General features: G+C 42.6%; 1 long non-coding RNA gene across 5 annotated transcripts in view; it reads left to right on the forward strand.

Moving 5' to 3' along the window:
- The window catches only part of LOC125697563 (uncharacterized), a 435416-nt gene that overhangs the window by 273218 nt on the left and 142136 nt on the right, over positions 1 to 20062 (forward strand). For 3 of the 5 annotated variants that reach the window (XR_007378850.1, XR_007378849.1, XR_007378852.1), the window contains exon 2: positions 2352 to 2471. The exons of 1 other annotated variant lie outside the window; for it this stretch is intronic. This is a non-coding gene — a long non-coding RNA (uncharacterized LOC125697563). Of the gene's footprint in view, positions 1 to 1881; positions 2017 to 2351; positions 2472 to 20062 lie in introns of those variants that run through there. One more of the 5 variants, XR_007378851.1, reaches the window with a different exon arrangement.

Genomic DNA, 20062 nt, shown 5'->3' on the forward strand with positions numbered 1-20062 from the left:
AATGTGCAAAGACAAATTGCATGTCTGAGAAAAGGCCAGAACAGAGATCTGTGAAACCTCTTTATCTAGTCCAGCAGCTTAAAGAATTTATGTATGGTTAGTTTTAAAATTAAGATTGCCAGCTTGGCAGTTAGTCTCCAGTGGGCAGTTGTTTATCACAACATTACCTAAAATTTTGTCGACAGATCATCACAGTTGCTTTTTTCTATTTAAGAAATTCATGCCTGGAGCATCTGATGTGAAGTGTATTGGAAAAGATATGTGCAGTGCATCTGTCTGTAGTAAGACAGTTACTAGTCTGTGCTGTCAATCTAATCGCTTTCGGAAGCCATAAAAAAAAAAAGAAAAAAAGGAAAAAAGAAACCCAAACAGGTAGTTCCAGAAAAACACTGATGTTTGGGAGATGCTCAAATGCTGCATTTATGGGAACCCCAGTGCTTAAAGCAATCAGGGAGCTACAGCCACCATTTTATAAAGGCAGAGACTCAGAAAAAGCACAATAAATGTTTAGTCATTTATTTGCACCATTCTATTTATTTACTACAGTATCTGAGGAAGTGAAAAATGCTGTTTTTGTGCAGCAAGGAATGAGCACATTTCCATCTTAAGGAGAAAGAGCAGAAGCCAGCAGGTCCCCTACAGAACTCTTTTCAAACTCACTGAAGAACTCCTTCCAACCCTGGTGAATTTTGTGTCCTGCCCTGAGAGAGTTCACAGGTTGTCCAGAATCACTCATTCGTGCCCTGTAAGAAAGCCAGAAAGCAAGCCAGTTCCAATGCATCTTCCTTCAGTGCCGTTTCCCTGGCCTCTCTTACAATGATGTTGACCTTATGGGTGAGATGCAAGCAGACTCGAGCTGCCAGGATGGAAGCTACTTCAATGCCATGCCAGTGGTTTCATTTGCACCACTGCAGTACCAAGATTATTGCTCCTCTTATGGGCAGCAAATGAGATGGGCCTCAAGTTCAAGCCGTGTGGCAAACATAAATAAACTGAAAAACATTATTTCTATCTGTATTCAAGTTACACAATTTTGAACAAAGAAATACTCTTTGTCCCTGACATGCTGGCAGTGCTGGCAATAAGCTGTGATTACTGCAGTAAATAGCACCATCTAGGGATCAGGATGCTTTTTAAGTCGTCTTTCTGAACTGTGCATGGTAAGAATGGCTTCAGCATCAGCTGTGAAATGGGCACACGTTGTGCCACACCTTTTTGAGTTTATACATGTACACAGAAACTGAAGGAAATATTATATGTGTCCCCTTTGGCAGCGCAAAGCCTGAATGAAGAGTGCTTTGTACTTAAAAACACAAAGCTTGTAGGTATATGCTATAAGGTAGGTATGATTCTCCTCCAGCTGCTGTTAGACTAGCTCAGCTTGTCTACTTAGCCCATGAATATATCAGAGGTAAGGCAGAAACCCTGCACATGCAGATTAAAGTAACCACTGGAACTTGCCAGTGTTTATATACTTGTTTATATATATATGAATTTATATTCATATATATATAAACTGAGGAGGACTCACAAACTGCAGGTATTATTTCCTTGAAGCAGCTGCCTTGCAGATCCATCTGGCTGTTGTGGAGCTGTTTGCACTGGTAAATATTAAAGTTTGACTGTATTAGTAAAATGATCTACGTGCAATTTGCATTGATGAATTCTTTACTATACTATATGTAAACAACATTCATCTTCTATGCTCTTATTATGTACGCATCTGAAACTTACTGCAGCTAATATTGCTATTTGTTTGAGTGCTTTTTGTGGGGAGAGAAATGACAGTTGCTGCACTTGAATGTGATGCCTTTGGTTATTTTCTTTGAAGCTCCTGCTCTTGAAGAAATAATGCTGGGCCAATTTTCCATAAAACTCTAGCTGGCCATGACAGCCTTCTGTTTCAATCAGCGGAGGAACCGTGGCTGAGCTGAGATGCCAAGTGAAATTTTGCATTTTCCTTTTCCCGTGCTTTCCTGTCAGTGACTTATGATGATAGAAAATCTACCATTAAATGTGAGCGATCATTTTTAAGGTTTTACATTTCTATTAAGACACCAGTTTGTCACTTGACTACTAATGTGTTAAGTACTGTACTTTATCTTTCTATATTTTTGCATGACCTGTATGAATCGGTAGCACAGTAAAAGATGCCGGTGCTTTGCAAATAATAGGAACATTTCTTGCATGACTTGATCACAGAGTATTGATATTTAGTATTTTACATTTACCATGTGATAGACGCTGACTATTCAAGAAGCATGTTGTCACCTAAATAATACTCTAAGTACAGCGCCAGAACTGTCATGGGTTCACTCATTATAGTTGCCTATAATTTCTCTATGTTTCAGAATCATGGAGCTGGAAAAATCTTGTCCGCTGTCAGATTTGTCCATTTGTCCACTGTCCATTTGTCAGATGTTCAAATATCATCTCCCTGATTCTGGGAAATTAGGAACAGTGAAGCCGAGGTAAATGCTTGAATGCAAAGACTCCATTTCTAAACTGTTCTTAGAAACTTCCTTTACAGGTAACTGTACAGGCCCTTCAAACAATTTATTAAAGAACCTACACATTAATTTTGATAGAATTGCTTCTGACTTACGTTAAATGCAGAAGCAAAATTGTTTCTTATTATTAGGCTGCCTCCTTTTCCTAGGTGGTAAGCGAGTCCTGATCCTGTACTAAATGATGCTTCAGCAGACCTTCCTGCAGTCATTCAAATAAAAGGAAGCTCTTCTGCTTCAGTTTTGCTTCAGAGATCAGCAGCTTGACTGTTCTCACTGCCTGCCACCCAACGGGTTGGCTTTGGCCTTTAGGTGAGTTAATGTTCACCTGATTGCTTAGAACAAGTTTGTCTTTAAGCCTTGTATCAAACCTTGTCTAACAAGCACTGTCTAATTTGAGGAAACAAGTACAGCCTAACCTTTTCTGAGTTTGATTGCAGTGTTGCCTCCTGAGGTCACCAGCCTCTTTACTCAGGGGTAAAACAGTAATTGGAGAATTGCTGGAAAAAAAATTACATTCCTTGGATATTTTTTGTAAGAGCTCTTGAGCACTGATGGTAGCCCGTATGATTGAAGTGCAGCTCCTCTGAAATCACACCATTCTGTAGCAGGGTGGGATGACCACCTTATCTCCCCTTATCTCTTGGGGAAAGGCAAGGAACAGATTTCATCTGTTCCCCTTCCTAGGATGAATCTGTGCCCCTAAAACTTTACAGTGCTGCTCTGTGGGTCAGGCTTTGGGAGTAAACTGTCTTCTATCAGCTATCAGGAGTTTTATTGAGATTGAGAAGCTGAGTTTTATGCTCAAATGAAGGAAATGCAATGCTTGGTTCATTAATAACATGAATAGTGAAGAGAGAACAGGGTACAGGGGAGTGAGAGCTCAGAGTATTGCAAAGACCTCATCAGAAACATGGAAGATGGTATGTTGCAGTAGAGTTTATACAGAGCAAGACAGCTGAAGGAGTGTGGGGATGAAGTTAGGGCAGAGGTGTGCAGTGTCACCACTGCTGAGGAGGTGAGTGGGGAGGTGATCTGCCACTTCCTACAGTAAAGAGACTGGAAGATGTCACCGATGCAGTAATATGAATGTGCTTGAAACAGATGAAAAAGAGGTGATTTTTTCACACATCTCATAATAATAATTGCAGAATCTTGCCAGAGGCTGTTGTGGAGGCTGGAAATGGATTTAAAAAAGAAACTGACAGGTTCAGGGGGAGAGTTTCTGTCAGTAACAAGAAGCCTGAGGGTCCAGATACAGCTTCTAGAAATCCTTTGGCAACTGATTCCAGGACTGTGTATCAGGCAAATAAACATTCTATAGTTCTACTTAAGAAAAGAGTAAGTTAAATTTATGATTAATCCTGAAAGTAAAACACAAGGTTAGGTAAATCTGTAGTTGGACCCTGAGCACCTATTCTTATGTTTGCTGCATGATTTGTATTCCTGCCCTAGGTTTTCAGCAGGACAAAGCTTAACTAGCTATGTTTATTTCTGTTTGGTTTGAATTTCCAATGGTATTACTGAAAATGTCTGTACAATAATTTAGGTTATCCCATTAAACACATTTTCAGTGGTTTCAAATGTACTTCATGATATTTCTTCCTCTTGAGAGCTAACTGAGCATAGGAGAATGGGCATCCCTGTTCTATCAATTGCTATGGCTGTCAAGCTTGTTCTCAATTATTATGCACTGGAAGGGATTACTGTGTTTTAACATGCCAGAGCACTTGGAGCATGGTAGGCTTGTCTTATTTATATCACAGGTTATTCCTGCAGCAGACACAATGGAAGTTCAAGGGTTGCTTGCAGAAATATTTTGTTTTCGCTGTCTGCACAAACTATTTTATCAGTTTCTTCTGAATTTCCTCACCAAAGAGACAGGTGATTTCAGATCTGCTGTTCATCACTAGCCTACTAAAAGGGGTGCAGTGCAGAGTAACTCCTGTTGACTGAAATCACGAGGCCTTGAAGTGATCCTTCCGCAGGGTGTAACAGTGAGTTAGAGATGCGTACTCCTAAGAGACTGCTTCTGCCAAGACCCCTCACTGGTGCTGGAATATGAAGACCATTCCTTAGCCCTAATCCATACAGTTTCTTTAGTCTGATGCAGCTCTTCTTAGGAACTGTAGCTCTGATTTGGCTATTAAAAGCAAAATGGTTGGCCTCAAAAATTCTTCTAGATCTGCTAAGATAAGAGTCACAATTTTCTACCTGCTTTTGTGGCTCAGGATGGAGCCACAGTCCTCCCTCAGTCTTGCAGAGATGTGACAGCTGGCTATGAGATCCCCTTCCATCATCACATCTTTTCTGTAGGAGCACATTAACAGCTGTAATTTCAAAGCATTATGCAGAGATTCAACCATGTGATTTGTGCTAATAACAGCAGGAAATGCACAGCTAACTCTCTACAAACTCCTTTAAGAACTTGCCTTCTGCTATCTCAGGGTTATCTTTTGAAAAATAACACTTATTTTTAAGTGTTCAAATTATTTTCTTTAAATTATATCTGCATCATCAAGAAAAGGGTAAGCCTGCTCTTTTTGTATGGCTCTGCTGGCTGAACAGTACTTGTGAAATAACGTTTGCAGCAGTGCCAATTTTACAACTTGAATCCATGCATTAGCTAGATGTTCTTGGCTGAATGTGTCTTAATGTAGTCATTTACAGGCTGCAGAAAATAGATAATTGAGAAATGAAAATGAAAGATTGCTGTATATTCTTTGTGCATGTAAGCAAAATAGGAAAGGTGGCTTTACAGACGCTTTTCAAAACCTTGTATGAAATGCAGAGAGGGCTGCAGAAGAACCTCCCACAGTTAATGTTTTGTGTTGGTTAGGGTCTGCAAAGAATTCCTGTCCGATGCGTACCAGTGTGGCTTTAACTGGGAATGTCGTGGAGAAGAAGTACAGGAAGGAAGAGTGTGGAGGAGTGTTGGGTTTGTTCTTAAGGGTTACTGGGTGAAAAGAGATGAGCGGTTGTAAGAGGTTGGGCCAAGGTGTGCCTCACCCACGTGGGTCTAGAAGTGATATTTCTGCATTTTATAATCCACTGTGTGTCGTTTTTTCATAGATATTTATGGCATCTGCAATGTCCTGTAGAAGGGAATTCGTTAGTTGACAGCGGGAAGTGTGGAAGGTTTGTTTAGTTTTGAGTTTGCCTTTGCTAATTTGATCTTAATGGTACCAAGAGGTGATACGATACTGGTCCTTGGTCATGTGTGTAAAGTTAGATATGCCTTTTGCCATACATACAACTTCACATTTCCTTATATGTAATTTAGTTTCTGGGTTTTTTTTCTTATTTTTCTTTGGCCTTGGAAGGTCCTTTCACAACACTTGGCCTTTATTTTGAATATCCCAGATAGCTTTGAAGCTTTACCATTATCCACTCATTTCTTCCAAGTCACTCAAATACCCTGAACAGTACATGCCTCAGGCTGACAGCACGCTGTATCCTGAAGAGAACCAGCAAGTGAAAAGTGATGAATACCAAATTGCTGATGTCACCAAGGAGGACTGGGTGAATGCAAGGTAGGATAACAAAATTACATGGAGTTAGGATACCTGCGACAAAGGGTTTTGTGAGAGCCAGAAACTCTCATGTTTGGGTAGAGATATCCTAGGGAATGGCTCAAGAGAGATCCCATGGCTCTGCTCCTCTCTCCCAAGTACCATCATATACCAAGCAGGTCCTTCACCTCGAGTAGGCTGGTTCTCAGACAAGAAGCTGCAAGCTTAATGAGGTCATGGATGTGTTGAAGCGGTGATGATGATGCCAAAAGTCCTGGTGTTAACATGTTACACTATTAAATCTGTTTTGAAGGTAGCAAATGTATATTTTCTTTTGCTTGGAGGATTTCTATTACCTCTAGACAGGAGACAGGACTACTGGGATAGTGTCTCTTCAGAGATGTAAGACCTGCCTGTACTGGAGGTGGGCACCAGATTCTTTGTGTGTTAGGATTTGTGGACTTACTACAATCTTCATCTTTAAACGCTAGTGACAGAAAAATACATGTTTGTATGCAGCAGATGTGTTTCTTGAATAACCTTTTACACATTTTAACTAAGTCAAAAAGTATCTTCCTGTAAGCTTCAAATGCAGGACACTATTGTGTCACATATTTTGTTCACTGATTAAATGTTAGCATGCATGTTTGACAATTTTGTTTTAAATCACAGAATCGTAGGGGTTGGAAGGGACCTCCAGAGATCATCGAGTCCAACCCCCCTGTCAGAGCAGGTTCCCTACACCAGGTGGCACAAGTAGGCCTCCAGGCAGGTCTTGAACATCTCCAGAGCAGGAGACTCCCCCACCTCCCTGGGCAGCCTGTTCCAGTGCTCCGTCACCTCACTGTAAAGAAGTTCTTGCGCACATTGGTGCAGAACTTCCCATGCTGCAGTTTCTGGCCATTCCCCCTCATCCTGTCTCCACTCACCACTGAAAACAGCCTGCCCTCTCCATTCTGCCCCCCACACCTCAGATACTTACAGACCTGGATCAGGTCCCCTCTCAGTCTTCTTTTCTCAAGGCTAAACAGACCCAGTTCACTCAGCCTTTAGTCATAATGGAGCTGTTATGGGGTCACTATAAAGTTCTATGTGGTCATAATGGAGCTGTTCAGGGATCATTATGGAGGCTGTATGGGGTCACTATGGAGCTCTGATGGGGTCGTAATGGAACTGTTCAGGGGTCTTTATGGAGATCTATGGGGTCACTATGGAGCTCTTATGGGGTCACTCAGGAGCTCTGATGGGGTCATAATGGAACTGTTCAGGGGTCACTGTAAAACTCTATGGGGTCATAATAAAACTGTTATGGGGTCACTATGGAATTCTATGAGGTCACTCAGGAGCTATGATGGGGTCATAATGGAAATGTTATAGGGTCATCATGGAGCTCTATGGGGTCACCATGGAGCTGCTATGTGGTCATAATGTTACTATTATGGGGTCACTCTGGAACACTATAGGTTCACTATGGAGCTCCACGCGGTCTATATGGAACTGTTTTGAGGTCCCTAAGAAGCTCTTTGGGGTCACAAGGGAACTGATAAGGGGTCACTATGAAGCTCTATGGGGTCACTATGGAGCTCTATGGGGTCATAATGGAGTTGTTATGTGGTCACTATAGAGCTCTATGAGGTCACTTTGGAGCTCTTATGGTCATAATGGAGCTGTTATGGGGTAGCAATGGAACTTTTATGGGGTCACAATGGAGCTCTAAGGGATCACTATGGAGTTCTTATGGGGTCATAATGGAACTGTTACGGGGTCACTATGAGGCTCTTTTGGTGTCACTATGCAGCTGCTACTGGATCACTATCCAACTCTATGGGGTCAGAATGGAATTGTTATGGGGTCATCATAAAGCCCAATGGGGTCATAATTGAACTGTTATGGGGTCACTGTGGAATAGTTATGAGGTCACCATGAAGCTCTCTGGGGTCACAAAGGAACTATTATGGGGTCACTATGGAGCTCTATGGGGTTACTATGGAGCTATCATAGGGTCATATTGCAGCTGTTATGGGGTCGCATAAAGTTCTATGTGGCCATAATGGAACTGTTATGGCGACAGTGGAGCTCTATGGGGTCTCTATGGCAATGTTATGGAGTCACTATGGAGCTCTATGAGGTCACTTTGGAGCTCTTATGGGGTCATAATGGAGCTGTAAAGGGGTCACAAAGGAGCTCTGTGGGGTCATAATAGATCTCTATGGTGTTACTATGGAGCTATTATGGGGTCATATTGGAGCTATTATGGGGTCACATAAAGTTTTATGTGGTCATAATGGAACTGTTCAGGGGTCATTATGGATGGAGCTCTATGGAGTCACAATGGAGATGTTATGGAGTCACTGTGGAGCTCTAAGGAATTGTTATGGGATCACTATGGAGCTTTTATGGTGTCACTATGGAGCTCTGTGGGGTCACTTTGGTGCTCTGTGGGGTCACAACAGGACTGTTAAGGGGTCACTAAGGAGCTCTTATGGTCATAATGGATCTGTTATGGGGTAACAATGGACTTTCAACTTTCCTGGGGTCACTATGGAGCTCTATGGGCTCACTTTGGAGCTCTTATGGGGTCATAATGGAATGGTAAAGGGGGCACAATCAAGTTGCAACAAGAATTGCCTGAAATGCACAGCTAAAAATACATCCCTTCTCAGGGCTATTGACAAAGTATGTTACAGTAATAAGAGTCTCTGCTCCTAATTTTAGCAACAGAGGCTTGTTACTAATTTCAGAGATCAGTGTAATCTGCAGGGGGCTATTCATAGATTGATAGGATCATAGAATGGCTTGGGGTGGAAGGGACCTTCTCGTAATTTATTGGCACTAATAGACATTGACAAGATACCCTTGCACTTTCTCTTTTTGCCTGGTCCTGAGCACCTCTAGGAGTGGTACATCTACAGCTTCCCCAGGCAGTCTGTGCCAGTGACTGCTTACTTTCTGAGTGAAGAATTTTCTTCTAACGTTTAACCTACATCTCCCCTCCTTGAGTTTAAAACTATTCCCCCTCATCCTATCACTGTCAGGCTACATAGAAAGTGAGTCTCTCTCCTACTTACATGCTCCCTTTAAGTACTGATAGAGTCTAAATCAGGTGGTTGGGTGAGCCAACTTGTGTACATTGAGAGCAAGAGGTGGACAATTCCTTCAGCTCCAAGCATAGGCAAGGGTTTGGTTTCCCTTGTCTCCCATTTTACTGCAATCTGTCTCCTCTGGGTTTGAAACTAGATTAGCTGCTTCTTTTTGCAAGAACTTAAGGCAGTCATCCTCACTATGCAGTACTACTCATCTCAGAATGAAAGGGCAACTTGCAATGTGCCATAGGATCAGTAATGGAAGAAAAGGCTTTCAGGGCACCCACGGGGTCCTTGCTCCCCAAGAGCCATGCCAAAGCCCCTCTCTGAGTCAGTGGTGAAAAAGGAATCTGTTTATTAAGAATAGCTTTGTGATTAAGCTAGAAGGATCACAACTGGATCATGCTGTGTTCGTTAATTTTCTTGTTTCCACTTGTAGGGAAACACTCCATTTTTAAAGCAAAACGAGATCAGAAAGTGACTGAGCAGTGCAAACTTCTGACAGGGAAAAGCCTTATCCAATGTGCACAGCAATTGGATGGCTCACTCCTTAGCTGTGACCAGGCAGCCTGCCTCTGTGCTTCCTCACAGTTCTCTCATCTGCCTGTAAAAACTGCAGAGACTGGCTAAGCTATCTCCAGAAAAGTGTTTGGTGTAGCCTTGCTGCCAGTGCTTGGCATTAATTGGGAAGCAGGGATTACCATCAGTGGCTGAACCACAAGCATTTGGGCCCTGAGCTGTGTGTCATTGTGGTGGTCATGCTAGGGTACTGAGATGAGCTATTCAGAAAGAGCTGTGGGGAAGTGCGTATCTACAATGGATGTTTTCACATGAAAGTTTATTTTTCCTCAGTTTTAACATGCAGTTTGGAGTTGTTTGACCGCCATCCTAACTGTAAATTTCCTTCCCACCTTCTGAATCAGGACAATGCCAAATATTCCTTTGATTTCCTGAAAAGCTCATTCCTTCCTCAGTCTGTAACTGGGAATGTCTTCTAGAATGTTGTGGCAGGACAGGTGGAGGAAACAGGCTGCTGCTGAGGAAGCAACAGGACCACTGCAAGGGTCTAATCACCAGGAATCAGCTGGGCATGACATTGCCATGCATTCTGCACCAGCTGCACAGTTGCATGAGGATCTGAAAATCGCAGTAGCTGTAATGATGATAAATCTCAGTAGCTGTAATGATAAGGTAATGAACCTTGTGCTGGGATCTCAAGACAGTATTTTTCACCTTGTGAAGTGTTTTCATCTATGTTCATGCTAATTATTAGTGTCTAGTGTCATAGGTTAGAGCAGTGTTTTTCAGTAGCTGACTGAGCATCTCTAACGCTTGAGGTTTGATTTTTAAAAGGAAAGATACAAGGCTTTGAAGCAGTGAGCAAATGTAACTGCCTCTCTGCTTTTACCTGGCTGAATCAAGGCGAGGAGGGGCATCAGTTCAGACAGAATTTGTTCATAAATCCTTTGTATTGATATCTGACGGAACAGCAGGGATATGTTGATGGCCATTTGTGGGGAAGCTTTGTGGCTTCATCTTATTTTGTTCTGGAGGGCTCCTGAGTGCATTATTGGAAATGTGACCATTTGAAGGACCCCCTTGAGAAACATAATTTTTTGTGAGAGACTGAGGAAAGCAAGAGTCAAATAATCCTATTCAGTGTATTTCAGACAACACAAACAATGCATTGCAAGATACCACAGCAGGATTTGTGTTGTATTACTTATTCATTAGTTAGGATTTAGAAATGATGAGGAGCTGTGCCCTGGCATCAGTCCATTTCTGTCATTCATGGGATCTGGATTTACATTCTTCTGTCAGTCAGGATAAAACTGCCATAACTTAGATGCACGGATTTCAATCTTGATGTACAGCAGTATCTTGCCCTCCTGCAGCTCGCTATTGGAAAGGACGGCTGGGAGCAGAAAACTTCAAGTTGCATCAATTACTTTTGAAGGCAGAGTGGTGTGTAGCTTCCCCTTGGGAATCCACAGGGAAAAGAGATAAAGTGCTGTAGTGTTTGGGCTTACTCCCCTTTGATTTTTCAGGTGGATTTTTTGGGTTTTTTGTTTGTTTGTTTGTTTTTTTCTTGGCAGCTGTTTACAATCTGTATTGCTGTATGGTGCTGTAGCTAGGCCTCTGGTTAGGGATCTAAGTATGGAAGAGGCATTAATAGTGCTCAGACAAGTAGTAATGTACGTGCATATTTTACAAAAGAATTGGTGCGGGGTTTCACCCAACCCAAGTTCCACCTATGGACAATACTGCTCTGCAGAAGTAGGGCTGTTTCAGAGCAGGTGTAGCTCGCAGTGCTGTTAATCTTTCAAAAGTCAGAGCTAGTGAAAACCATGGGATATTGAAAGTCATTTTAACTGTGGGTGTCCCACACAGAACTGACTAATGCAGTTTTCAGTGAAAAGCTGCCTCGCAAAACATGTGCTTATAAACTGATGCTTGTACATAATATCTGTGATATGCAGCTTTACCGACCAATCTTATTCCTATGGTCAAATTATTGTTTTTAACCCGTGCTCTCTACCTCAGGAGTTACCTGAAGAGGGCTGTTGTGTTTGTTTTTCCTGTGAGGTTGTAACATCAGCTGGTGGGTACAGCATGAGTAACTGACCCGAGTAGTGTTGGAGACCAGGCTGTGAACTGCAGACTCCTAAGTACTCTTTATTGACTACAGATCTGTGTTCTGCCTCCATCAGAAATGTGAGACAGGCAGCAGAGGGACACTGCAAATACAGTTTTTGTTCTGCTGCAATTAGGAGGTGCTCAGCAGAGACACTGAAGGTCATCAAAAACTGAAAATTTCAATTATAGTACCCAATTATAGCAGTTATTCTCAAACTTCTTGTTATCCTACAGGATTTTCACGCGCTAAATTCAAAAGATCCAGGCATATTATTTTTGAATAATACTGGCATACTTAGGAATCCTAAGCTGTTGTTTCAACACCCTCCAGCTACTGAAGTTTGAACTCAGGTTACTTAATGCTTATGATCGTCTATCAAACTATTTTAATGTACTTTTTATCCCCTTCCTTCTTCTCTCTCCTTCTATCAGTGCAGCAGAAGGTTGTTAGCAAATTATCATTAAGAACAGTGAGCAATTGCATTGTAAAAAAGCAGTTCAACATGAAATACAGTACAGTCATATACAGTAAAATCCATTCTTCTTATGGAGAAGTTCTCTCTATTATTTAGAAGTGCATTTCTAAATAATAAAGGCAAAAACAGCAGTAATTCTAAACTGTCCCTGTTTTTAACCATGCCAAGATGCCAGTAAGGCTGGTTTGATAGGAGAGTTAGTTCTGTCACATTTGGGAGTAATTTATTCTAAATTTCAAAGCCTGTTTTCAGTTTGATGCACAGTTAAACTCCTGATAATCTTGAAGAGATCTTGATACCCTTGGGGACTGATACCCTTAGAACAGATAAGGCCATCCTTCATTCTTAGCATGGGAAAACAGTCAAGTTGCTGTGTTTTTGTTTTGTATGGCTTCAAGCAGCACTTCTGCACTGAATAATTCCATGCAGAGATGTCTGGGTGGAATGTGGATGTCAGAATATCTTTTCCCACTCCTTTTGAGATTTCTCAGTGGAAATCAGAATAGGAGAGCTGGTATTTTTATTCTTTTTTTTAATAGTTTTGGAGCAGAATCTCAACTGTGAGAAATCCCTTCCATGCCCTTTCCCACTGCTCAGCAATGTGAGGTTACAAATCCCTGATGCTAACACACGGTGAGTCAGATTGGTTCATTGTGTGCTCACGCAGTATGGGGCTGTTATGCTCTCCAGTAATGAGTTGCTACTGGAAGAATCAACCATGATGGTAGGGAGAGGAGTCCTTTTCAGTGGAAGAGGAAGGAAGGAGGATTCTTTTCCTCCCCTGTTGCATCACAGGACAAGTTCACTGGATGACCTGTGCAAATTATCTTGGTTGGCAGACTGTGGGGGTGGCTGTCTGAATCCTCACAATCCTTTGCCAGGAAACTTCTCTAGATGTTATTTCTGTTCTTCCTCTACTCTTACTTCTGTGGCAGCAGCTGCTAAAGCCTGGAAGCTGGTCAGGAGCCCATCTGTGCATTTACCCTTCAGGTGCAGTACTAGCGAGCTCAGTAGCCCTTCTTGATTTACATTACTGTGGGGTTTCCTGGCACTTGGAAACACATGAGTTTTTTCTGTTCAGTTCCTTTGCATCTACTGAGCTGGGAATACTGGGTGTTCCATGCAGGACTTTCTGGCCCATCTGTCTGGAGTATTTATCCAGCATAAATTTGTGGGGGATTTTACCCTCTACTTAGCCTGACAAAGCAGGAATCCAACTGTGTTGTTTTATGACATAAGTCTGTGACACTCCTGATTTTCAGTCAAGTTTCTGTGTTTTTCTGACACAAAACAGGAAAATTTTAAGCTGTCAGAGTTGTTGTGCTTAGCCAAAATCAGTGTTTAAAGTTAAATGACAACCTGTTGATGAGAAATTTGAAATTTAAATTTACCAGTGAGCCATATCCTTTTACACTCAAGCATATGCCTTTTGCTATTTTGAGTGGTTTGCACTACTGACAGGTTGCCTATAGATCCCAACTAATAAGCACTTCACACTGAGCATGGCCTTTGTAAGCATAACGCATCACACTGCTATCTTTGGCACAAAGCATTTCACTCAGAGCACTCTGAATATTGCAGCTGACCTTCTTGAAAGCAAGGGTTAAGCCAAGATATTCTGTGAGATGAAGAAACTTGTTTCCAAGAAAAGCTGCTGAATTAATCGTACAGAGAGATTATTGAATGGGAAACCGTTGAGGAAGTTAGATGCTGATGGGTGTGTTTAATACACTGAAGGTGGAATTCCTTGAATAGTTCCCCTCACACCCACAGCTGACTGAGGATGGCTTTTTTTGTCAGCTCATTGCCTGGGGAGGAGGTGGGTGTGCTCCCTTGTTGCACACTCTTTGCCCCTTTCTGTGACAGAGCTGTCACCACGTAGTTGCTCTGAGTTGTGCTGAGTGACAGTGTAACATATCAGGCGAGGCTTAGCTTCTCCAGATCACTGTTCTTCACTGATCCTCCTGCCCTTTCACTGCTGTTGTATTTATTTGTTGAGAATTTCATGAAATCGTTCTACGTAACTTTCTCTTGTGGCCACAGATTCAGTCACCACCTCACAGTAAACAGCCCTTTGCAAGTGAGAAGACAGTGTAAGCTTCACTGCCATTTTTGTCTATGGTAAGAGCAACTGAGCAGCTTACTGTGAGATGCAGCGAGAGGTTGAACAGAAGACAGACTTGATGACTTCTCTAACCTCTCCCATGACATTCTGTACACCATGTGTCTGACAGAGTAGAGGATCAAGAAAGTGCCAAAAATCACAGAATCACAGAATGGCCAGGGTTGGAAGGGACCTCAAGGATCATGACTCTGCAACCCCCTGCTACGTGCAGGGCCACCAACCTCCCCATTTGACACTAGACCAGGCTGCCCAGGGCCCCATCCAACCTGGCCTTGAACACCTCCAGGGATGGACGGGGCATCCACAGCCTCTCTGGGCAGCTGTTCCAGCACCTCACCACTCTCATAGCAAAGAATTTCGCTCTGACATCCAACCTAAATCACCCCTCCCTCAACCTAAAACCATTTCCCCTTGTCCTGCAGTTATCAACCCTGTCAAAGAGTGAATGCCAAGATATCATTTGAAAAGGAGACAGTAGATATCAGATGGATTTTCAGGCCCAGGATATATGGTAGTACCTTTCCCATCAACATATCTTCGTGGTTTGACCACATAATATATAATGCAAAAGAAAGCCCAGTATTTTGCAAGGTGTGTGCTTTCACTGGGCACCTAGATGCATTCTGCAGTAGTAGTTTTGCTTTATCTCTAAATATATATGCACATATGAATTGTTATTCTAAAGACTAGGGCAGCGTGGCTGGTTTTCTGACATACATTGTAAGAAGGAAAAATATGCTAAAAAGTGAAGCTGAACTGCCATGATCTTTTTTTTTTTTTTTTTTTTCCCCAGAGTGTAAAAGCTCCCTGTTTCATGAGAAGAATTAGGCAGTTTGGGGAAATGGAGACCACTGTGTTGGAATATATCATTGAACCCACTAACAACCTGTGGAGCTATGAACTGAAATAAAAGGACAGTGTGTACCGCTGTTTGCAAAACTCAGTTTCATTGTCTATTATTTTCTTAATATCAGTAAAATTTAAGTCTGGGAGTGGAGTGTGGATGGTGATTCAAGAAGGGCACGCTGCAGTATCATTTTAGAAAATTCTTATTTCCTCTTGCAATCCATAGGTGGGGGAAAGTGAAATCAAATTTCATTAATTGACTTTTCGAACGTAATTAATCCACCTGCTTTCCCAGGGGAACACCCAGCCTGTTCTTAGCCAGGCTGTGACTAGCAGCAAGAGGCTGTTACAGCAATCCATGTGCTTTCAGGAACGGATCCCAGGGCAGAGCCAGTCCCGCTCTGTAACTAATACCTCCAACAACAGCTTTGGGAAGTTAGCATTAGGTACCCTCCCAAGAATCAGCCATGCTCCTAAGTAGGATTATAACACTAATGAATAGCATACCAGAAAGGTATTGTTTCAGTGTTGCTTGTGACTTTTGAATCGACTAAGTTGGCTTTGCATTATTCTGGGACCTCGTGTATAATGCCAGTGTTCATCTCTGTGCAGACTCTTGTGGGAGGTGTTCTTTTCTCTTTTTGCATTGTGAGTAGCATAGCTGAAAAGAGACTTTTGACAGGAAGAGCCATACAGTTCTGCTCTTAACCCGTTCTTGACTGTGCACAAATGTTGATGATACCAATCTCTTACGCGTCGATTTTCATCAGTTCTTCAAGTGCTGAACTGAGAAGATAAATCTGCCATCACTGTACAGAGACATGGCACTGAGGCCCCAGTGGCTTGCTGAATATGTTCTAGTGGTACCAGGAGGGCTAGATGCAGGTCTGAACAGTGCCCTGTGCACTGGAGGTGACTTACAACCAACGTAGGTTTCTAAGATTGGTCACGGGCTCCTAAGGATGATAATCCTTTTGACTACGTGAAGAACTCATTTTAAGAGCAGCTTATGAATGAACCTAACTGAGGCTCACAGAAGAGAGCTGTTCATTGTCAGAATGTGGGATTTGGCTGGAAGGCTTCCCAGCTAAGGAATGAAGCTGATAGCAGAGTGAAGCACACTTGTGAGTGTTCGGACCCAGGGAAACAGCTGTAGCTGTAGTGTGAACTCGCGCATTACAATCCTTTGTCTTTCCTGCTTGATTCATTCAAAACTGAGTTTTCTTGGGACTCTCTTCTGTGTGCTTTGCCTGGCTGCTTTGGGCTGCCGGATGCCTCTGCTGGATTACACTTTGCACAGGGCTGTATTTCCAAAGAAACCACACCAATTAATCTTTGCCACCAAGGCCATTCTCATGGTTTATACGCTAGCACTAACTTGCGTTTTGACAGGAGCACTTGACAGAGCGTTTCTACCAAGGCCCTAAAAGCACTGTTTTCAGCATTAAAAGCAATGAGGAGTAAACCGGCGCTTTTCCCATTTAGAAAAGCAAATCGATTTCAAATTTCACTCTGCTTCCAGTGATGGCTGAGATAGACAGCTCAGGGAGGATTCAGTACAGGTTCTTTTATGCTAACCTGTCAGGCTGTATCCTCAGGACTCTGCTAATAAATTGTCCAGAGAATTATGGATGAGATTATGTAAGGCACTTCAAAAAGGATCACATGGATCTGTCAACCAGCAGGGACAAGGACAATTGGATGATATGAAGCTGTTTTTGTATTATCCTAATAATGAGCTTATTCCGTGGGCTCTGCTGCCTTTAGACCACCATGAGGATCTGTTTATCCAAGACTGCCATGGCCGCTGTGATTTGTCTTAACTGTGAGTATAACCCTGATACATCTGTGGTTTGGAATGGGGTCTTCGAAAACAGACTTGGGTCTGTCCTCCCCCATGCCTGTGCCAAAGGTATGCTGACATTTTATCCAGGAGCTGGACTGGACACAGGCACCTGACCACATTACTGAAGAAAGCCCAATGTTGACTACGTCAGAGGTTCCAAAGTAAGATGCCAGTGCTGTGAGATGAGATCTTTCTTCTTCATCTTTTTGTTTGCTTCTGTGGTGGAGCATTTATTTCTGATAGAAACTGTATGATTTCTTGCTCTGGGGACAGTGTGAGTTGCAAGCTCAGCTCTTCTGGGTCTTGGACTCTTTCTTAACCTTAATATGGTAAAATTTCCTCTCTGTCCTTCATAAGAAGTACCTGAAGCACCAGAGTAACATTTCTGAAATGCAAAACGTGCCCAACATCTGCTGTGTTCACCGGGAGTCCCTGCTGGGTATTGTTTTTAAGTTTTCTGCAACATCTAACTCAACCCATCTCTAACAAACTATTTTCTGTTCTAATCAGTCTTGTGTTCCCTCAGCCACGTATATCTCAATGTCTCAAATATTTCCGTAAATGTCTCTGATGTACGTTTGACTGTTACGTATCAATCATGCCACACACTGCAAGTGCTGTGTAGTTCTCTCCCCTTCTGTTCTTCAGTAGCCAAAATAAGTGTCTGAAAATGTTATGGGGGTGATTTTCCAGAAAGTTTCAAGATTTTTTATATAATTTTTTTTTTTAGTTGAGATTCAAAATCTTGAATGAATAATGCTTGGTATGACAGCTCTGACAGCTGCAGTCACTGTCTGTGACCTTGGGTGGTTCTTTCTGTGGACCCTTCATTTTGCACCATGTTACCTCTGCTTTAAGTACTCTGTCCTTTGGAGTTGTTGACAGCCACAGTGTCTGCTGGTAGCTCTCAAAGCTGTGTTTAAGCATCAGTCCTCTCGAAGGTCCAGTGCTAATGCTCTCTGTAATAATTGCAGAGCCCTTCCCCTAAATAACTGTGGCAGAGCTACTGTTATTATAAGCACTTATAGCAAAACTGGAGGTATGACTGCCTGCCTGCTTGAGGCAAGAACTGTTCTCACTGGGCTCAGAAAAAGGCACTTTAAAACCAGCAGAAATACTACGAGTGTTGATGCCAACTGTATAGCCTCCATCTGGCAATCTTTGCTTCCTGCTTTGAAAAGAGATGTCTGCTTTTCACTTTGTGGTTTTAGTATTGCACAGAACCATGCTGCCAGCTCAACCTTTTCCAGTTTATTTCTAGCTTCAGAAAGCTGGGAAGGAAAGTTCCACAAGAGTTTCCCTGTCTGTTTTATACAACACAAGTTCAGCTGTGAGTCAAAGTACAAACATGAACTTCAGTCCTTGCTATGGAAAAGACAGTATCATTGACAATTACTGCATCACATTGGATGACAGCCGTAATTTCTTATTGCAAGCAATTTGGTGCAACTGCAGGCTTTTTACTAGACTTACATTGTTCTGACCAGAGAATATTTTTGTAATTCATTTACAATGAATTTCCTGCAGTTAACTGTTCTATTAAATAAAAATTGTTTGGCATTCACTTCCTGTTCATCTAAGGACTCCATTTTCAGCATATTCTAGAATGCAGATTTTATAAAGTAGCAAGAACCAGTTCTCTAATTGTGAATATGGGTATTTTCCAGTAACTGAAATGAAGGTTTGATCCCAAACCACAGTTGTTCACCTTTAAATGAGCTGCCCTGTTGTTACAGCGTGCCATGGCTGCCCAAAGGACCCTTCTGTGGCTCTGTAGGTTTTCTCAGGATGAGCTCAGGAGAAAGGAGAAGCAGTAGGGAAAGCAGTAGGGAAGGCCAGCTGCCATGAAAACTGAACTGAACTGTGCAGATAGCTCAGCCTCAGACATTGGACAGGCACCAGCAGGGCAGCATGCTGGCAAATTCAGTTTGACAAAGTGAATTGAGCAATTTTTCTGCTGAAGCTGTTTTCTTGGCACTCAGAAGAAATGGCTGGTCGTTTCCAGGTTATGATTTACCAAGAGCAGAGAGGAAAACTGATAAGCAGGTATCTTCAGTACCAGGAGTATAGCATGAGATAGTCTGGGATTGAATTGAGATACACAGACCTGCATGAGCGCATTCAGAGGAGGGCCACAGAAATGATGCCAGGGATGGAACAGCTCTCCTACAGGACAGGCTGAGAGAGCTGGGGCTGTGCAGATGGAGAAGAGAAGGCAGGGGGAGAGCTGAGGGCAGCCTGTCAGCATCTAAAGGGGAGCGACAGGAAAGAAGGGGACAGACTCTTCAGCAGGGTCTGTAGTGACAGGACAAGGGGAAATGGCCTCAAGCATTAAGAGGGGAGATTTAGGTTGGATATAAGGAAAAAGTCTTTCACAGTGAGGGTGGTGAGGCACCGGCACAGGCTGCCCAGAGACGTGGTGGGTGCCCCATCCATGGAGACTCTCAAGGCCAGGCTGATCAGGCCCTGGGCAGCCTGATCCAGCTGTGGTGTCCCTGTGCACTGCGGGCAGTTGGACTGCGTGGCCTTCAAAGGTCCCTTCCAGCTCAAAGGATCCTGTGATTCTATTCTATGAATTTGCTGGAGACTAGGATGGCATGAGCAGGCCTGAAACCTGGAGCAGCAGAGATCTCATGTGGAAATAGAAACACAGGGAAGAATGGAACATTAAAGTTGTCCCTTCTCACATGCTTGTGACTGGCATGTCCCGGTGTCCCCTAGCATGTGTATGCTTTGTGTGCAGTTATGTCTTGGAAAGAAGCAGAAGTACCAGAGCTCTCCAACCTTTGTGCTGTTCTGAACGACTGATGTGTTGCTGACTTTAAAGGTATTTGGTAAAGTGCTAATTGGATTTGGGGATGGGAGTCATTTCTCAGTCTAAATGAGAAAATGGGATCTGTGAGAGAAGACTAAATGAAATTTGCTTGTTTAAACACTAAGAGCAAACCTAATGGAAACACACACACAGACAAAACAGAATAAATTATTTTTAGTGTCCGTTGACTATAGAAACATTTACAGATATTGCAA

The sequence above is a fragment of the Lagopus muta genome, chromosome 9, assembly GCF_023343835.1.
Source record: "Lagopus muta isolate bLagMut1 chromosome 9, bLagMut1 primary, whole genome shotgun sequence".
Classification (NCBI taxonomy): domain Eukaryota; kingdom Metazoa; phylum Chordata; class Aves; order Galliformes; family Phasianidae; genus Lagopus; species Lagopus muta.